Here is an 18006-nt window from a genome sequence, read left to right on the forward strand (position 1 = left end):
TATTCGGAAGTGGTTTACCCCTTTGCAGTAAGGGTGCATAAGAAGTTGGACATGTCATATAGGTTATTTGACATGCAGAACATTTTGCAATGGGTTTTGTTTCGATCGGTTGGGTGCTTCCATATGAAACACTCTACCAGATGCAAAACATGCCCAACTTTGGGGGTTGATTTCACCCCTTAAAAATAACTTTCGGCCGATAAAAAAAAATACGTGTTTCTTATTTTTTGATAAGCTACATTCTATGAAAAGAATACTAAAACTGGAAGAGGCCAGTGCTCAAAACAAAATTTGATATTTTAAGGGTGTTTTACCCCCTTAATTTTTTTGATCTGAGGAAAACCCGAAAACACGTCGATTTTATTTTTTTTTGCTCTGCAAAATGGCGTTTGTTTTATTAAAATTGGATTGTAAGTTTTTATTACACGAAAAAATTCTGAATATTCGGGGGTGGTTCACCCCTTTGCAGTAAGGGTGCATAAGAAGTTGGACATGTCATATAGGTTATTTGACATGCAGAACATTTTGCAATGGGTTTTGTTTCGATCGGTTGGGTGCTTCCATATGAAACACTCTACCAGATGCAAAACATGCCCAACTTTGGGGGTTGATTTCACCCCTTAAAAATAACTTTCGGCCGATAAAAAAAATACGTGTTTCTTATTTTTTGATAAGCTACATTCTATGAAAAGAATACTAAAACTGGAAGAGGCCAGTGCTCAAAACAAAATTTGATATTTTAAGGGCGTTTTACCCCCTTAATTTTTTTGATCTGAGGAAAACCCGAAAACACGTCGATTTTATTTTTTTTTGCTCTGCAAAATGGCGTTTGTTTTATTAAAATTGGATTGTAAGTTTTTATTACACGAAAAAATTCTGAATATTCGGGGGTGGTTCACCCCTTTGCAGTAAGGGTGCATAAGAAGTTGGACATGTCATATAGGTTATTTGACATGCAGAACATTTTGCAATGGGTTTTATTTCGATCGGTTGGGTGCTTCCATATGAAACACTCTACCAGATGCAAAACATGCCCAACTTTGGGGGTTGATTTCACCCCTTAAAAATAACTTTCGGCCGATAAAAAAAAATACGTGTTTCTTATTTTTTGATAAGCTACATTCTATGAAAAGAATACTAAAACTGGAAGGGGCCAGTGCTCAAAACAAAATTTGATATTTTAAGGGTGTTTTACCCCCTTAATTTTTTTGATCTGAGGAAAACCCGAAACCACGTCGGTTTTATTTTTTTTTTGCTCTGCAAAATGGCGTTTGTTTTATTAAAATTGGATTGTAAGTTTTTGTTATACGAAAAAATTCTGAACATTCGGGGGTGGTTCATCCCTTTGCCGTAAGGGTGCATAAGAAGATGGACATGTCATATGGGTTATTTGACATGCCAAACATTTTGCAATTGGTTTCGTTTCGATCGGTTGAGTGCTTCTATATGAAACACTCTACCAGACGCAAAACATGCCGAACTTTGAGGGTTGATTTCACCCCTTAAAAATAACTTTCGGCCGATAAAAAAAAATACGTGTCTCTTATTTTTGGATGGACTATAACATAGAAAAAAATTATCAAAATCGGAGGCGGACACTAAAGTACCTTTCCTTGTAAGAAAAAAATGAATGATTAACTGTCCTAATAAGTACTGTATATTTTGAACATGTACTTCGAGAAAAAATGTCCAAAAATGTGACACAATGTTGTAACATCACTGTGAGCTGAATATCCGACAATTCGGTGTCCTGCACACAATAAGCCTTTCTTTTGTCAAGTTTCCCAATTTGTTTATTAGCTTCGCATCAGCTTGCATTCTCCGTCTCACATGCAGTGTCCACAACAAACAGCAGACGTCTCGATTCATGGGTTGAGTAATAGAAAAAAAAATTGGAAGAGTAACAAATCAGTGGTGCATTTTTTTTTGCATTCGTGTCGTTAATTCCAGAAATAATTTAGGAAAAAAAACTAATAAAAATCATGCATAATTTTTGTCAAAATTGCACTTCAATAGCGCCATATTTCTGTGGGACACGAGCGCCGCCATCGGTAGTGCGGATCGCTAATAGCTGAGAGCTGAATGAAAGGCGATCCAGTACAGCGTGAAGTAGTTGATAGTCGAATATGATACGATATATTTAAACTGAGTATAGCGTAAATATCAATTGAAAAGGAAAATATTCAATAGATTTTGATTAAATTTGCTTTAGAACACTCTCTGCCACTCACAGAAGGACAAGCACAAAATTGGTTAAGACAACTATCACCGTTTTCGAGAAAACTGGCAACAAAAGAATATCCCCCACCCACTGATCGCAGTGAAACGCATAACTCCCGTCTTTTGGCCCTGTGGGCAATCGGAAGTTAACGAAGTACCCTCGGTACGTAGTGAGTCAGAGAGTTTTAGTCTTCAATATGGGTAACGTAGTATATATTTCGGCAACACCGTAGCCCCTGGGTTAGTGTACGTGCTCATATGTACAAGCATTGAATCTACGTATAGTCGCGTATAGGAAACCCAGCTTCTGCGTGTTTCGTTTTTCATCAGTGGGTAAAGAAATCCGAAGTGTGTATCGTAAAAGAAACATCCCTAACCTCAAAGAAAACTTCGAAAATGATTAAATTTACGGTGTCTTCTTTTCATATTTTCTATTTCTTATTGTTTCCGAAAATAATTGATGCATGAAACACACAAAATGTTCGTTACAAATGTATAATATTTTTTTTGCAATACTGTGTTTCTATCGTTCACTCAATTTGCGCATGTTCAGACGGTTTCGAAAGTGTCGCTGTAACTTATATTCGAATGAAGCGCCATAACCTACAATTCTGCGGTGTTGCCACATTTGCGTGTTGCTCAAAAATCTTGTCTTATTTCCAGTCATTTCTTAGAACACAAGCAAGCTTTGCATCTTTTCCAAAAAGAAAAATGTTCATTGGACATTCGTTTATATCTTCTCCAAATTTTGTCAAAATCTGTTTGTTAACTTCAACGTTATAAATTAAAAAGTGCGTCTGAATCACAGATTCACATAAGACTTCGTGTTAACTGCTTCAAATTAAATCATTGATATCTCTTTTGAAAGTCAACCAAACGTCACAAAATTTTAACTGACTCATTTTTCGAAAGATTTTGACATCTTTACAAATTTTTATAATTTTCTGTTTGTTAATTGATTTACCGAGGGTACTTCCTTAAAAAGATAGCACACTTAAAAGCGAAGAGAACTCAAAATCGTTTGATGTATTTATGTTTTGGCTTTCGAAGACAGCAATTTCAGGCCTATTCAGAAATGAGCATTTGAAGATTTCAACAATAAATTTCTCCATTCATATTGGAACGGTTGGAATAGTTGGAACCACAAAGTGAAATGATTCATACACCTGCCGCCTAACGGAAATCTTAAAGATTGCAGGTACTCGCTGCATACCAGTAATACAAACTTTGATACTACGGGGAAAAACACTTCAAAATTTCCTGAACCCCATTCTCGAAAGTTATTGTGTCACATTCACGAAAAGAAAGAAAAGACTTGGTGCAGATTTTTTAAAAATTTGGTGTATAAACAAGTAATAGAAACTTTTTGTTATAGATTTTTTTAATTATGTTTTTGTAATCAATGGAAGAAAATAGAAATACACACAACAAACATATTGTCTAGAGAATGAATAGAAATCGGTATGGATACACTGTAAGCTAAGGAGATGGAAAAGGAACCAAAGGGCCCAGCCAAACTAAATGAAAGAAAATATGACAACAATACATTGGATTAGACACTTGTACGTGATCAAAGTTTTTAAAAATATATTTGAATTCAATTACATACAACCAATTACGCGTGTTTTATTTTAGTGTAATTACACAACATGAAATTTCTGTTTGGAAAGAACGTGTGAGGTTATAATGGACGATCGTTTTTTTCTTGCAACTCCCATTGAAAATTTAAAATACTAACAATAAGAACAAAGATTGCAACAAAATTTTGTCACAAATAAATGTAAATTCGAAGTTTTATATAAACAGAAATTTCACAACACTTCTATCTTATATATCAAAAAACACTTGCCCTTATGACTATTTGCGACGCGCTGGATTAGCGCGTTGAAAGGGCTTTTTCAGATCGCTATAGGTAGCGTGCTGGCGAAGCGCTGACTATATACTCAAGGCGCGTCAACATACTGCGATAGCGTGTTGACACGCTGATTCAAGCAAATGCTCACAATTTTTTAACGCGCTGCAATACCGCGTTAACCTATCAACGCCTGACTTGACCAAAATTCTTCGCTAGTTGTGGCCTAATATTTTGCATAGAAAAAAAATTCTAAAAATTATTGCATCCATCTTTCCTAATGTTTTCAGATCCGCTCTAACCGAATCCGCGATCAGATTGACATGAAAAACAGTTTAAACAATAGTTTTTTAATGTTTTTCAACAAAAAACGTGAATTTTGCTGGTCTATTTTTTTTCGAAACGTCAATTTCACTCCGATAAAACTGTAAAATAATGCTTTGAACTATCCTATCGTGGTCATCGATAGTTGCTCTTGAGACATACGTGGTTGAAAATTTTTTTCCGGTCTCAAAAAATAAATATGACGGTTGTTTATATGCGACGTCATTCGCGTAACCCGTTACATGTATTTACTCATCAAGAATGCATCACAGGAAAAAAATCAAAAGTACAAAAGTTGTTTTATTTGTTGAGATCTTTTCAATGATGGTCCCAAAAATGGGGCCCGATAAAATTTTGGGTCCGGTGAGGCCCAAATCACGATTTTTCATAAAAAATACTCAGATTTCATGAAAAGTAAGTTTCACATTACCCGGAGCTCCCCTGTTGGTGGTCCCAAAATTGGGCCTGATATGAATATTAGGGCCTGTAGGGCCCAAATAATGTTTTATATGCAAATTTTATTCCTATTATCGTAGAACTTGACTTTTCGCATGATTTTTTGTTCTACAACTATGAAATACGAAAAGTTAGCCCATACTTCTCCTAATTCAGAATTTTTGAATGCTCTTAGCCGTTGCTGAATATAACGTTGCCCGGTTTTCACCACGTGGAGGTGAGCATTCGTTGAAAACCTTCGTTTTTTTTGTTGTTTCAAAAAAAAACACTAATGGTTCTTTTCTTCAAGAGAAAAGTCGGAAAATGATAAGCTAAAATCCAAAAATAGGAAAAAAAAAACAAAAAAAAAAACCAAAAAAAAACAACAAAAAAAACGAAGGTTTTCAAACGGTGATTTTACCGATGAGTTTTCTAGCAAGTGACACGCTGAGATGGCGCGTCGACGCGGTAACCTGATTCGACGGATGCGTTTTATAGCGCAATCACCGCTATACGCGAGGAAGAGCAGGTGGTTCGATGGATTGGAGCTTGGGCTTTCGTACCACGGGTCCCGGGTTCAAATCCCAGCCGAACACCAATGGAAAATGGGTTAATTCAAGTGTTTCTACCGTGATCCTGGATAATTACAACTCTAGCTTCATAGATCTACGGCCCTGAATGAAAAAAGTACGTTTCACTGTGACCTTCCGTGATTTTTTTCAAATTTTTTTGTGTAGCCTTTACTAAGTTATAGAGGTTTGAAAATTTGAAAATTTCCAATTGTTAACTTCTCGTGTTGGAGATATCGAACTCCTGAATTATTTTTCGGAACACTAAACGTAGTCATTTTTATGTGAAAAAACCTCAGCTTTTCGATAAAAATATTTTAAATATTCTCAGGGATGAGATAAATCCTGGAAAGCAATTATAACTTTAAAATTGCTTTTTCTCCTAATGTACCATTTTTTAAATATTTTAGAATATTTTTTTCGTAAAGTTCAGACTTTTTTTTACGAAGAAACAGTGCTATTTTATTTTGAGATTCTTAAAAAATCGAGTATAAAACAATTAAGTTGAAAGATACGTCATGAATTATCGGTGTGTGCCGTATTGCAGCAACGGTCGTCACGTCATTTATGGGTTGAAATTCAAAGATCTCGACATATAACATTATATTCAGTAGCTGTGTACTTGAATATGTATATAAAAAACATGGCATTCTTGTGGTTTTTCGTAGAGGATTACTTTCTCTAGTAAAAAAGTGTTACAATTATTGTACTTTTAAAATTTTTATAAAATCACTTATTTTTATTGTTTCGTGCTTGATTTTCATATCGTTCGTGTAAAGCTACTGAACTCAAAACTCACACACACTTTACTGAAATGTATTGTGACGTGACATTTCTGCCCCGTCACTCGTACGTATTATGTCGACCAGTGGACCGGATATACGGCCCATTTTGACGCCCCTCGACTCATCGGGCGATGTTCGGAACCAGACTCAGCATCACGTAATTATTGAATATTAGTTTAGAACGCGCGTATATTACCTTCCTAGCGATATTTACCTTGTGTAACCTTCTTTACCTCCGTGTGCTAGGACGAGAGAGAGTTTGCCTGATTTGAGTCATAATGACGTTTATTTTGACAGTCTCGTTCGATATTGGAGCGATTTGGTGTTGCCGCCACAGCATATGGCTTCGCAACAAGTGGTTTTTTGGTTAATACTTTCTGTTTGTTCGAGCCAATCTCGCTCATGAGAATCATTCCTCTCACACCGTCTACGAGCATCGAATAACATTCGATGCCGAAGCAACCCAGAGTTGCACCGCCTGCAATACCGTGGATTCGGGTGTCACGGTCCGTGTGAAAAACCATAAGTAACAGCACGAATGCTGTTAAAAAATTGGAGACAAGTGAATTTATGTTTGATGTCACCTGGACAGTAGTCTCAGTGAAACCCTATGTGACACTCATGTAGTTCAAAACACAAATGTATGATGATTTATAAGAAGTTGTTCGATCTGTTCTCTCGAAACTTGCTTCAAATGAGCAATACTAAAGGTTATTAAAAAAAACCATTTCAAACGCAATGAATAAAAAAATGAATCTGTTAAATCATGGTAATGCGTGAAAAACGTTTGGTTCAAAGGAACAAAACGTGGTCAAATAAATGCAAAAGTGACGAGTACATCGGATGACGAGTGAAAAAAATTCAAAACATAATGGTATGTAAAAAAAATTACGAAACCAACTGTAAATAATTTCAACAAAACAATTAAGAAAAGCTTTCACAAGTCATGAAAAAATATTATATTAAAAAAAATACAAATCTGTAATTATATTGTAAAGGAAAAAAAAAATTTAAATAGGACGTGAGAAATTCATTCTTACGGGAAGCACCCGGAACTTGAGAAAGTTCAAGTGCATCAAAAAAGTTACTATCTGAGTTATGGGCAGCACTACAATTTATGGCATCAATCGGAGGATAAGTATTTTATTAGTATATAATCCATAATTTTTCACAATATGAAATTGTTCTGAGAAACGTTCAAATCCAAAAAAAATCGCATCGAAGGTAAAAGTCATTTGTTACTCTATCGAAAGTCTGAGAAGAAAATCGATTCTACTCAGACTTTCAGGATCCCCTGGTATACACAATATTCGACGTCGATTTCGTATCGGTACAAATTATGTTTAAATATGTGCTAAAAGTACTTGTCCGGCCCATCACTTTTCATTCAAATTGCTGTCTACTGTCCAGGTGACATAAAACATAAATGTACTTGTCTCCAATTTTTCTACAGCAATCGTGCTGTGACTTATGATTTGATTTGATTACTTTTTGTGCACTGTGAACTTGAAAAATTTTCACAGGATATGGGAAAACCGAAATCTTCATGTTAGGTAACGATTATCTCCCATCAGAGTGTACTTGCGAAACGACATTTATTGAAAAAATTTTTAATTAAAATTATTCCCTACCTCGTCGAAAGAGATATCGAAAAAAAGGGACCAAAAATTTTTTAATCAAATTACGGCTAATATATTTAAAAATTCAAAAAATTGTAACGAATTATAAATTTCAATGTTGAGATTAAGTCGTTAAATAACGACAGGATTTCAACGACTAAGGCGCTCGAATCTTTTTTTCAGATAACGCAATATTGATCGATTGGAATAATGAAATCCAATATAAGAGGGTCACCCCGTGTGGGAGCCGGATTTTGTGGAGTTTTTTCGCGATTTTTTTGCGGCAAGGAAAAAAATATAGACTTTTGAAATTTGAACGGTTCATTCAATGGAATCTCAACTCTATAGTAGAAATCTTAACTCTGATATCTCTGGTAGATTCGGTATAATGCTATTCCACAGAAACCCATATGTTTCTTCATAGTCTCCACGATTCCGGGGGATCGGTTTATCTGAGATCAAAAAACCAAGGAGTGTTTTGATTTATAAAGCAGTGGTTATCATCTGAATCAATGTCATACAGAAATATGAAAAATTGAAGGATTTGTCCGTTTTGAAACACCTGATTTAAATTTTCCAAAATGTTGCATAGCTCAATAATCCTTCAATTTGTAATATTTCTGTATGATTCTGTACGTTCAGGCGATAGCCAGTGCTTTACAAATCAAAATGCTCCATGGTTTTTTGATCGCAGATAAACGGAACCTCTGGAATCGTGGAGACCATGCACATGGTTTCCTTTGAAGTAGATTTACACCGAATAAACCCGAAATATCAGAGTTAAAAAATTCTACCATAGAGTTGAATACCATTGAATGAACCCTTCAAATTTCAAAAATCTATATCAAGAGACTCGGTAGAGTCTCGGGACAAGTACATTGACAGCCCTGTCGTCTGCTGGCCCGAGACTCTCGCCGAGACTATACTTTCTCTGAATATAAAACGATTCGCCGTGGTGGGGGTAAAATTGGCATGTGATTTTATTAAATTACGAAGCTCAGGAGCCATTTAGCAACTTGAAAATTGAAGTTTAAGCCAATTGAGTAATTCTCTTTCGATTCCGCCCTAAATCAGCATGATCAGTGTTGTAATTGCTGAGAAAAAACTTTGCACGGGCTCAAGATTATGCAAAAGTTACCAACACATTCAAGAATTTATGCGTCTGTATTTATAAACACCATCAAAGGCACTTTGATGCTCTCGAGTTTCTGATTCGTTGGATCTGACGACATCCATTTTTAGACGTTGTGATTGGTTGTAGAAATTAGTTGTTGATGATTGGAAATCTGACGTCAACTGCAGAACGTAGCAAACGGCGCAGCACAGCTGGTAACAGCAGTCATAAATTCGACCGATATACATATATATATGTACAAACCATGTGTCAGTTTTTGATCGTATGAACAGAGTTTCGAGATTACGAAGTGCGTGCAGGATCATTAAAAAAATAATTTTCGTCATCTAAAGAAGTGCATATTACTATTTATTTTGTTATTTGTGATATATTAAACCGGTATTAAAGCGGCCGCGTAAATGTAGTCTGTGATGTGTGTGTGAAAAAGAATATAAAAAATGCGCGATGCATATATGTCAACGAAACTTTTCAAGATTTCATTATTTCGTTCGATTGGAAATAAGTGTTAACTGAAATAATCCTTCAATTAAACCAGAGTACGAGAAATATTGTCCAGTGCGAATATATTGTCAGTGGCGTGGTTATATATCATGTGTACATAGGTTATATATACGAATAAATAGAACAAAAATACACGCAACTGTTAGAATGATATTAGAAACTTTAATTGAATAAATGTTTTCCAATTTATTTCTTTTGTCGTCATTATTTTTAAACATCCCCATATTTTGCTTGATATTCAGTTTGGCTCTGCCCTCTCCGATCCTTGTTTTCACCCCATCAGTTTTGCAGCGGATCGATACATATTATTAATTCGTTCCCTAATATGTGTCCTATGATTTTCTACTCCTTCTTCATGATGATTGTGGTAACATGATTCAAGAGGTTTGTAACCATAATCTTGAATTGCACATTTTGTAAATCAGATTTTCAAAAAAATTTCTGGTCTTGGTATACTGGGTAGTTATTCTTTTCCCATTAGGTCTGTCGAGTGATAAATTTGGAAACTTGTTCCAGAAAGCCTTTGGATGCTTTTTTTGCTGATGATATGAAAAGTCGTATCTTCGGAATGCGGTGTGTGAACACAAATTTTGATAACAAAACTTATGGAATGACATGTATGTTGAGTATTTCCACTTTGCAAACTACAGATATGGAATTATTTTAAAAAAAATTCATTCCGATAAGTCTACAGTTGCTCAGTTTTGGATGTGATCAAATATAATGCCTACCAACATCCCCAGAAACTTACAGAATTTCTGAATGCAATGTGCGCTATGTCATTTTAATGCAACATCACGACTTTTGACAACTTTTTATTATAATGCTGTAGATTCGGATCATTGAAATAGAACGAAAATCTGCAAACTATACAATTTATATACTGTGCCATTCATTTTACATTTTGACTCTAACCGTAACATATATATAAAGTAAAAAATTGATTATAAAAGTCTTCAGTTGCTCATTTATGGATAGATTTGAAATTGCTGTCTTCGAAGCTCATTGCGCAGATACATTGAACCGCAGCAGATACCTGCGAACTCTGAACTTTCTGTGGATAAATATATATGCTACGGATCACCCCTTATCTTTGATTATGGTAATATGTAATGGAACTTGGTTCAGCAAGTTTTGAAGTGTTTCTTTTCAAATAGTATTGAAGTTTGTATGACTGATATACAGCGAATACTTCTAAACTTTGATATTTCTGTGTTGCAGCATGTGTGCCAATTATTCAAATCATTTACTCCAACCGTATCATGGAATCTAGAAAATTCATTACAAAAGTCTTCAGTTTTTCTAAATACTTCAATTTTCCTCTTCCTACTCCATTGTGAGTTTTCGAATTTCTTAATTCATTTCTGAATTGTCCTGAAATGGTTTTCCTTCAAAACCAATGCAGGTACGTTAAACGTCTTTTAATTCTGTTGCTCTGTTGAATAAAATTCGCTTAGTTTTTTTTGCTGCTTTGAGTTCTGGCATAACAAATGTTAGAAGTTTACGGGTACTTTTTTTCAGCAACTATCAAACTGTGGATAATTGAACCTCAGCGGCCGCTTGCAAACTTTGGAAATATATTTCATTAGGGGCACGTTTTGCATGAGACGAAATCTCTAGATTCAGAATGCAAAAGCGACATTCAAAGTGAGCAAATCTGTTGGATTTTTCGTGTCTTGAATTTGATCTATCTTTCATTTGAATTTTGAAGAAAAGGGATAAATAAAATCTGTTCTATTAAGGAAATCTTTACGTCAGTTCTTTCTTGGTATGAAGACTTGGAAAAAATCGCCAAAGGCCACGGACAGACCGGTGACGAAATATTTCCAGTACATTTTTGACGAAAAATAGATCTTTTTTCACGGAAACCAACGTTATAAGCCGAAAATCATATTACAGCCCACGAAACGCATTTCTTCACACTCTTGGGTTCCTAATACACAAAACAGATTAGAAAATAAGGGGGAATATCACCGACGTGCAAGAACAAACCAGTGCCGAAATATTTCCAGTATAATTTTGACGAAAAATCGGTCTTTTTTCGGGGAAACCAACGTTATAAGCCGAATATCATATCTCGGCCTCCAACCCACTTTCCACCGTGCTCTTGGATTCCTAATAGACAAAACATATTAGGAGACAAGGGGAAAAATCACCGAAGTCCAAGAACAAACCTGTGCTGAAATATTTTCAGTAAAATTTTGACGAAAAATAGGTCCTTTTTCGTGGAAACCAACGTTATAAGCCGAAAATCATATCTCGGCCCTCAACCCTCTTTCTACCGTTCTCTTGTGTTCCCAATAAGCATAGCATATTAGAGTAGAAGAAAAAAAATCGCCCAAATCCATGGACAGACCTGTGACGGAATATTTTCTGTACAATGTTGACGAGAAATTTGTTGTTTTTCGTGGAAACCAACGTTATAGGCCGAAAATCATATTACGGCCCACAACACGCATTTCTTCATGCTCTTGGGTTCCCAATAGACAAAACATATTAGAAGACAAGGAGCAAAATCACCAAAGTCCAAGACCAAACCAGTGCCTAAATATTTTCAGTACAATTTTGAAGAAAAATTGGTCTTTTACGTGGAAACCAATATTATAAACCGAAATTAATTTCTCGGGCCTCATCCCGGATTCCTCCATGCTGTTGAGTTCCTAATAGGCATAACATATTAGAGTATAAGAGAAAAAATCACCAAAATGCAAGGGCAGACTTGTGACGAAATATTTTCACTACAATTTTTACGAAAAATTGGTTTTCTATGGTGGAAACCAACTTTATAAGCCGAACATCATACCCAGGGAAAATAAGGTTATGAAAAGTACATTGATGGTCCCTTATTTGTTGATAATTTCATGAAAAAGATTATCCCATAAAAAAATGTTCGTATTACAATGTAATCTATAAAAATGTACTAAGCAAATAATTCATAGAAATTTAAACTAAAATCCTATAACCGTCATAACATAAATGAGGAACTTTTGAGAAAAAAGGCGTGATATCAAAACATAAACTTCCCCTTGGGAAAAAAAGGTTAGGACAAGTACATTGATGGTCCCTTGTTTCTGGATGACATAGAAAAAAGATTTAGAACCAGGAAAAAAATTCTATAGAAATAATAAACGAAAAATTGAAAAGTTCAAAGAAATTCAACAATAAAAAACAATCGAAAAAAATTCTGTAAAGAAAAATAAAAATTTTCAAAAAAATTCATAAATATTGAACAAATTGAAAAATGTACTATCCAAGTTACATGCAGTATAAAAATGTATGATATCAATTAGAGGCCAAGTTTTTATTGATAATTTGGAATATTTATTGAATAAATCGGAAACTTTAAATGAAACTCATGATAATTATTTTCAAGAAAAAAGTTAATGAAAGAAATGTCATAACGGAAGTTACGTGCAGTACTAAAATGTATTATATCGATTCAAGGTCAAGTATTTATCGGTTATTCGAAATATAATCTCCGGCGACAAATGAGCGTTGAGAATCCTTGTCGGGCTCACAACGTTTTATCAAAATTACTAAAAAATTAATGGAAATGAAATCATTAAAAATTCACATGAAAGTCATTCGTTACTTCAACAAGGTACACAATTTAAAGAATCGATTCCCCTCCGATTTTCTGGATCCCCTGGTATTATTCACAACATTCAACTTCGATTGAATCGGTACAAATTATGATCAAATACGTCTTAAACGTACTTGTCCGGCCCATCACTTTTTATTCAAATTGCTCATTCGAAAACAAATCAAAAACAAAGTTAATGCATGTGTTAATATTCAGGAACAGTAATTCCCGAGAAAATAATTTTTCTTTGAATCGCTCTTGTCAAAATGAAACGAAAATGAAAGATAAAGTTGATTAATCTATTTATATCATATGAAGTCAGAATTCACAACAAAACAGGAATCCACGTGTCGTACTCGACTAGTGATATTTATCAAAATGTGTACGCGACTATAGAAAAAAAAACATTGCATGGCTGAGTAGGTTCGAAAATTTCTTGTAATGTGCCTGATTATTTCTCATTTTCATTGGTTCTTACCGAATGGTATGTGTTCACTGAAGAAAATGAGAAGTGGATATTGCTATACGAACTTGCGAACAATCAAGTTCAAATTACTTGGAGATATTATTTTTATTTCTATCGATTTTATTATATTTGTCATTTTAGAGCAGCCCTGATTTGTTTTCGAATGAGCAATTTGAATAAAAAGTGATGGACCGGACAAGTACGTTTAAGACGTATTTGAACATAATTTGTACCGATCCAATCGAAGTTGGATGTTGTGAATAATACCAGGGGATCCTGAAAATCGGAGGGGAATCGATTCTTTAAAGTGTGTACCTTGTTGAAGTAACGAATGACTTTCATGTGAATTTTTAATGATTTCATTTCCATTAATTTTTTAGTAATTTTGATAAAACGTTGTGAGCCCGACAAGGATTCTCAACGCTCATTTGTCGCCGGAGATTATATTTCGAATAACCGATAAATACTTGACCTCGAATTGATATAATACATTTTAGTACTGCACGTAACTTCCGTTATGACTTTTTTTTCATTAACTTTTTTCTTGAAAATAATTATCATGAGTTTCAATTAATGTTTCCGATTTATTCAATAAATATTCCAAATTATCAATAAAAACTTGGCCTCTAATTGATATCATACATTTTTATGCTGCATGTAACTTGGATAGTACATTTTTCAATTTGTTCAATATTTATGAATTTTTTTGAAAATTTTTATTTTTCTTTACAGAATTTTTTTCGATTGTTTTTTATTGTTGAATTTTTTTGAACTTTTCAATTTTTCGTTTATTATTTCTATAGAATTTTTTTCCCGGTTCTGAATCTTTTTTCTATGTCATCCAGAAACAAGGGACCATCAATGTACTTGTCCCAACCTTTTTTTCCCAAGGAGAATTTTTTATCCTTGACGCAAAAAAATCGGGGAAAACCCCCAAAAAATGCTGCTCCCACGGGGGGTGACCCCCTTAAGCCAAATCAGTTTTTTGAAAATAAAAATTATTTTATTGAACATGCAAGTTGGTTTAGGTATATTCATACACACTAGGGTGGTCGTTATTTAGGATCAAAATTTTACCGTTTCCGCCCCCTAAATCGGTTCGAAATACATAAAAAATAATGCTGTGATTTTTTCATATTTTTAAAACAATGCTCGACCCTCGACCACGGGGGTTGAAGTTTTTCGTTTATAATACATGGAATTTTTCCGCGTGTGTGGTCACGATTTTACTGTGCATCTCAATACGTTTGGAAAATCTTGAAATTTTCAGAAATTACTTCACAAGCATGTTGCTACACGGAAAAAATTTTCAATACTCCTACCCTCAAAATAATAGCATCATCATACTAACCCATTAATGCGCAAAATAACAATTTTGGACACTCAATTTCAAGTACACATCAGTTTTAACTGAGGAACAAAAGATAAAATCTTAAAAATCTGGCATAGCATGTTTCTGAGAATTTTGTCAAATTAAATCAAAATCTTCATTATTTTTGCGTTTTGAATTGAAACGTCAAAAATTTTTGACGTTTTTTTTTCCTTTAAATCGATTTCTGTTACTGTTGCTGTACTCAAATAATCATACTATCGCCAGCAAAAGTGTTCTCAATGACTCACCTTTCCCGAACACTGGTGATGAACACTTTTTTCTCACTCGATTTTTGCAAAATAGCGGTTTTCGCAAAACAGCATGATGAAAATTTACATGATTTTTTTCTCGAAAGTCTCAACACAACAAATAAATGTTCCAGAACAAAAAGTATAGAGAATCATCTAAAGAATACTTGTGATTTTTTTCAAAATTTTTCTATCTATTTTTGTATTTTTCAATTTCGATGTTTTGTAAAATTTTAAAAGCTCCGAAAAGATTCACACGCATTCTTAGGATGATTCTCAAACAATTTTTGTAATGTAACATTTTTTTTAAAGCTGAAACTGTTTGAGAACAAAATTATGAACCTATTTATTATGCGATGGAAAATAATTTTTTTTTCAAAAAGTTTCAACTTTACAAAAAAATTGAATTGATTACAAAAATTTAATTTATTCCAGCATATACGGCTGATGAGTATTCCTCCATAGATCGACCAATGTTTCAATTTCGCTTTCCACACTCTGTTGATTTTTGTTCTTGAGTTCATCAATAGCGAGTCACTCAATTCTGCAAATAAATAGGTAATGAGGTACAATAATATATCGACATGACGAGGTGTATGTGAACACGTGTTAAAAGATTGCTTGAATCAAATTGTCAATTTTCTGATCGTAAAATATATAGTGTTTATTTTTATTTTTTTAACTCGCGTGATTGTGCATGGTTTGCTCGGTTTAATTTAATCCGAACGAAACGATTGCAGAACATTTGAGAAAAAAGACGTGATATAAAATCTCAGAAATTCCCCTAGAGAAAAACAGGTTGGGACAAGTACATTGATGGTGCCTTGTTTCCAGTCCATATCACGAGAAATGTGAAAAAAATTCCATAAAATTATTAAACCAACTGTAAATAATTTCGACACAAAAATTCGAAAAAAATTACACAAATCATGAAAAAACATAACATAAAAAAATACAAACTGTAATTATTTTTTAAGGAGTTAAAAAATTCTAACAAAACGTAAGAAATAAAAAATAAAATTAAAATGAAATATTTAAAAAAATCAGTTGTAAAAAATTTCAATCTAAGTTACGTCCAGCATTAAAATTTATGATATCAATTCGAGGCCAAGTATTTAATGATAATTCAGAATACTTATTCCTACGGGTACCATCAGGAACTTGAGAATGTTCTTATGAATCAAAAAAGTTACCATTTGAGTCATGTGCAGCACTAAAATTTATATTACCGATCGGAGGACAAGTATTTTATGTGTAACTCTAAATTTCAATATTATGAAATTATTCTGAGAAACTTTTAAATCCAAAAAAATCACATGAAAGCTAGTCATTTGTTACTCCATGGTGGCAGAGACTTATAAGAATAGTATATTACACACCTAGGGCAGGAAAATAAGGAAAGTCTCAGATCACATGTAATTGTCAGCCGAAGCGAAGCCGAGTAGCGAAGCCGGTAGCGTAAAATCAAAATGACCAGTTTGAGCGTCGGAATCGATGCAAAATTGACAACGGATTTCGATTGTGAAATTTTGGTAAAAAAAATGATCGTCAAGATATCGACCTTGTGAAATTTCAACTCCCAGAAATTCCGTCTTATGGCGCGATCATCGATTTCCGAACAACAGATTATTTTGTTTTTGTGACTATAGGTTCCCGTGCCAGGATATTCGAAAAATTTAACAAACAGTCTTTCAGTTTTGTGAAGTGTCAGTTTTTCTGAATTTTTATTCTAATTAAAAAAAAATTAGCCATCTGAGTTGGACACAGATTTTTATACTAACAGTTTCGATACTGACGATTTTTGTAAGAGCTCGGTTTACGACAGATTGCGATTATAAATAGTTTCCACGTGTGACTGGTGAGTAAACATAAGAATTATTGCATGAACAATAATGAAGACAACAACCGTGTATTCAATGAGTCTTCGCAGTACTACCATCGTTGAATACAAGGTTTGGCTGGTTTTTCCGAATTTTTTTTAAGAAAGTAATAATGGTAAAAAATTTAGAAGTTCAAAATTTAAACACATTCGAATGGTTTTCACATTATACTTCGAAAGGTAGATAGTATTTCAGTGATGTTTCATGTTTTCGTGTTGTATATCTAACCTCAATCCATGATATCACCGAGAGGTTAGAGATGGGATTACATATGAAGTGAAATTTTCAATCCTGACATGATATTATTTCAAAAGTTTTTCGGTGATAATACTGAAGTTATATCTTACATGTAACTTCAATCAGTAATGTGTATGAGCGTTCGACCTATGCTGTTAGTGCTGTTACCTATGCTCCTGCTGCCGAGGACTTACTACTAAATAGTTGGACATATATCCCATCATATAACCGTATGGAAGACGCGCACCGCGCCATCTGGCGGTAGTACACGGTAGCTCCAAGCGAGTTCTGCTCTACCACCCGAGCTTGGGGTCTGCGACGGAGAGTTTCATCGAGTGATCCATCCCCTTAATTATTTAACAAGATGAAGAAAACATGATTTGTAATGAAAATTTAATTTATTCCAACAAATATTGGGAAGTATTCCGCGATAGATCAATCTACGGTTTCATTTTGTACTCCACATCCTGTTGATTTTTTTTTGAGTTCATCAGTAGCACATTACATAAGATAGAAAGAAATTTTTTTTCTAATGACTTCACCAAAAATATTCAAATTCTTGTCTTTTAATAGCCAACATTTTTTAAAAATTTTGCTAAATACAGGGGTAAGGAGGTACAAAAATATATCGATTTGACGAATACTTTTGTCTCGGATGTGAAAAATTGTTAAGATTGCTTCAATCACGACACGAGCATTTCCTGAAATTCGAAGAAAAGTGATTCCGTAGTGAATTACTATCCTTTCTTAAAAAAAAATGTTCGATATATCGAAATGTGA

General features: G+C 34.1%; 1 protein-coding gene across 1 annotated transcript in view; it reads right to left on the minus strand.

Annotated features, from left to right (window-relative positions):
• LOC122408437 (protein lin-11-like) overlaps positions 1–18006 on the minus strand; it is a 715873-nt gene that overhangs the window by 218651 nt on the left and 479216 nt on the right. The gene's annotated exons all lie outside the window — the stretch shown is intronic.

The sequence above is a fragment of the Venturia canescens genome, chromosome 3 (genome assembly GCF_019457755.1).
Source record: "Venturia canescens isolate UGA chromosome 3, ASM1945775v1, whole genome shotgun sequence".
In the NCBI taxonomy this organism is placed as follows: domain Eukaryota; kingdom Metazoa; phylum Arthropoda; class Insecta; order Hymenoptera; family Ichneumonidae; genus Venturia; species Venturia canescens.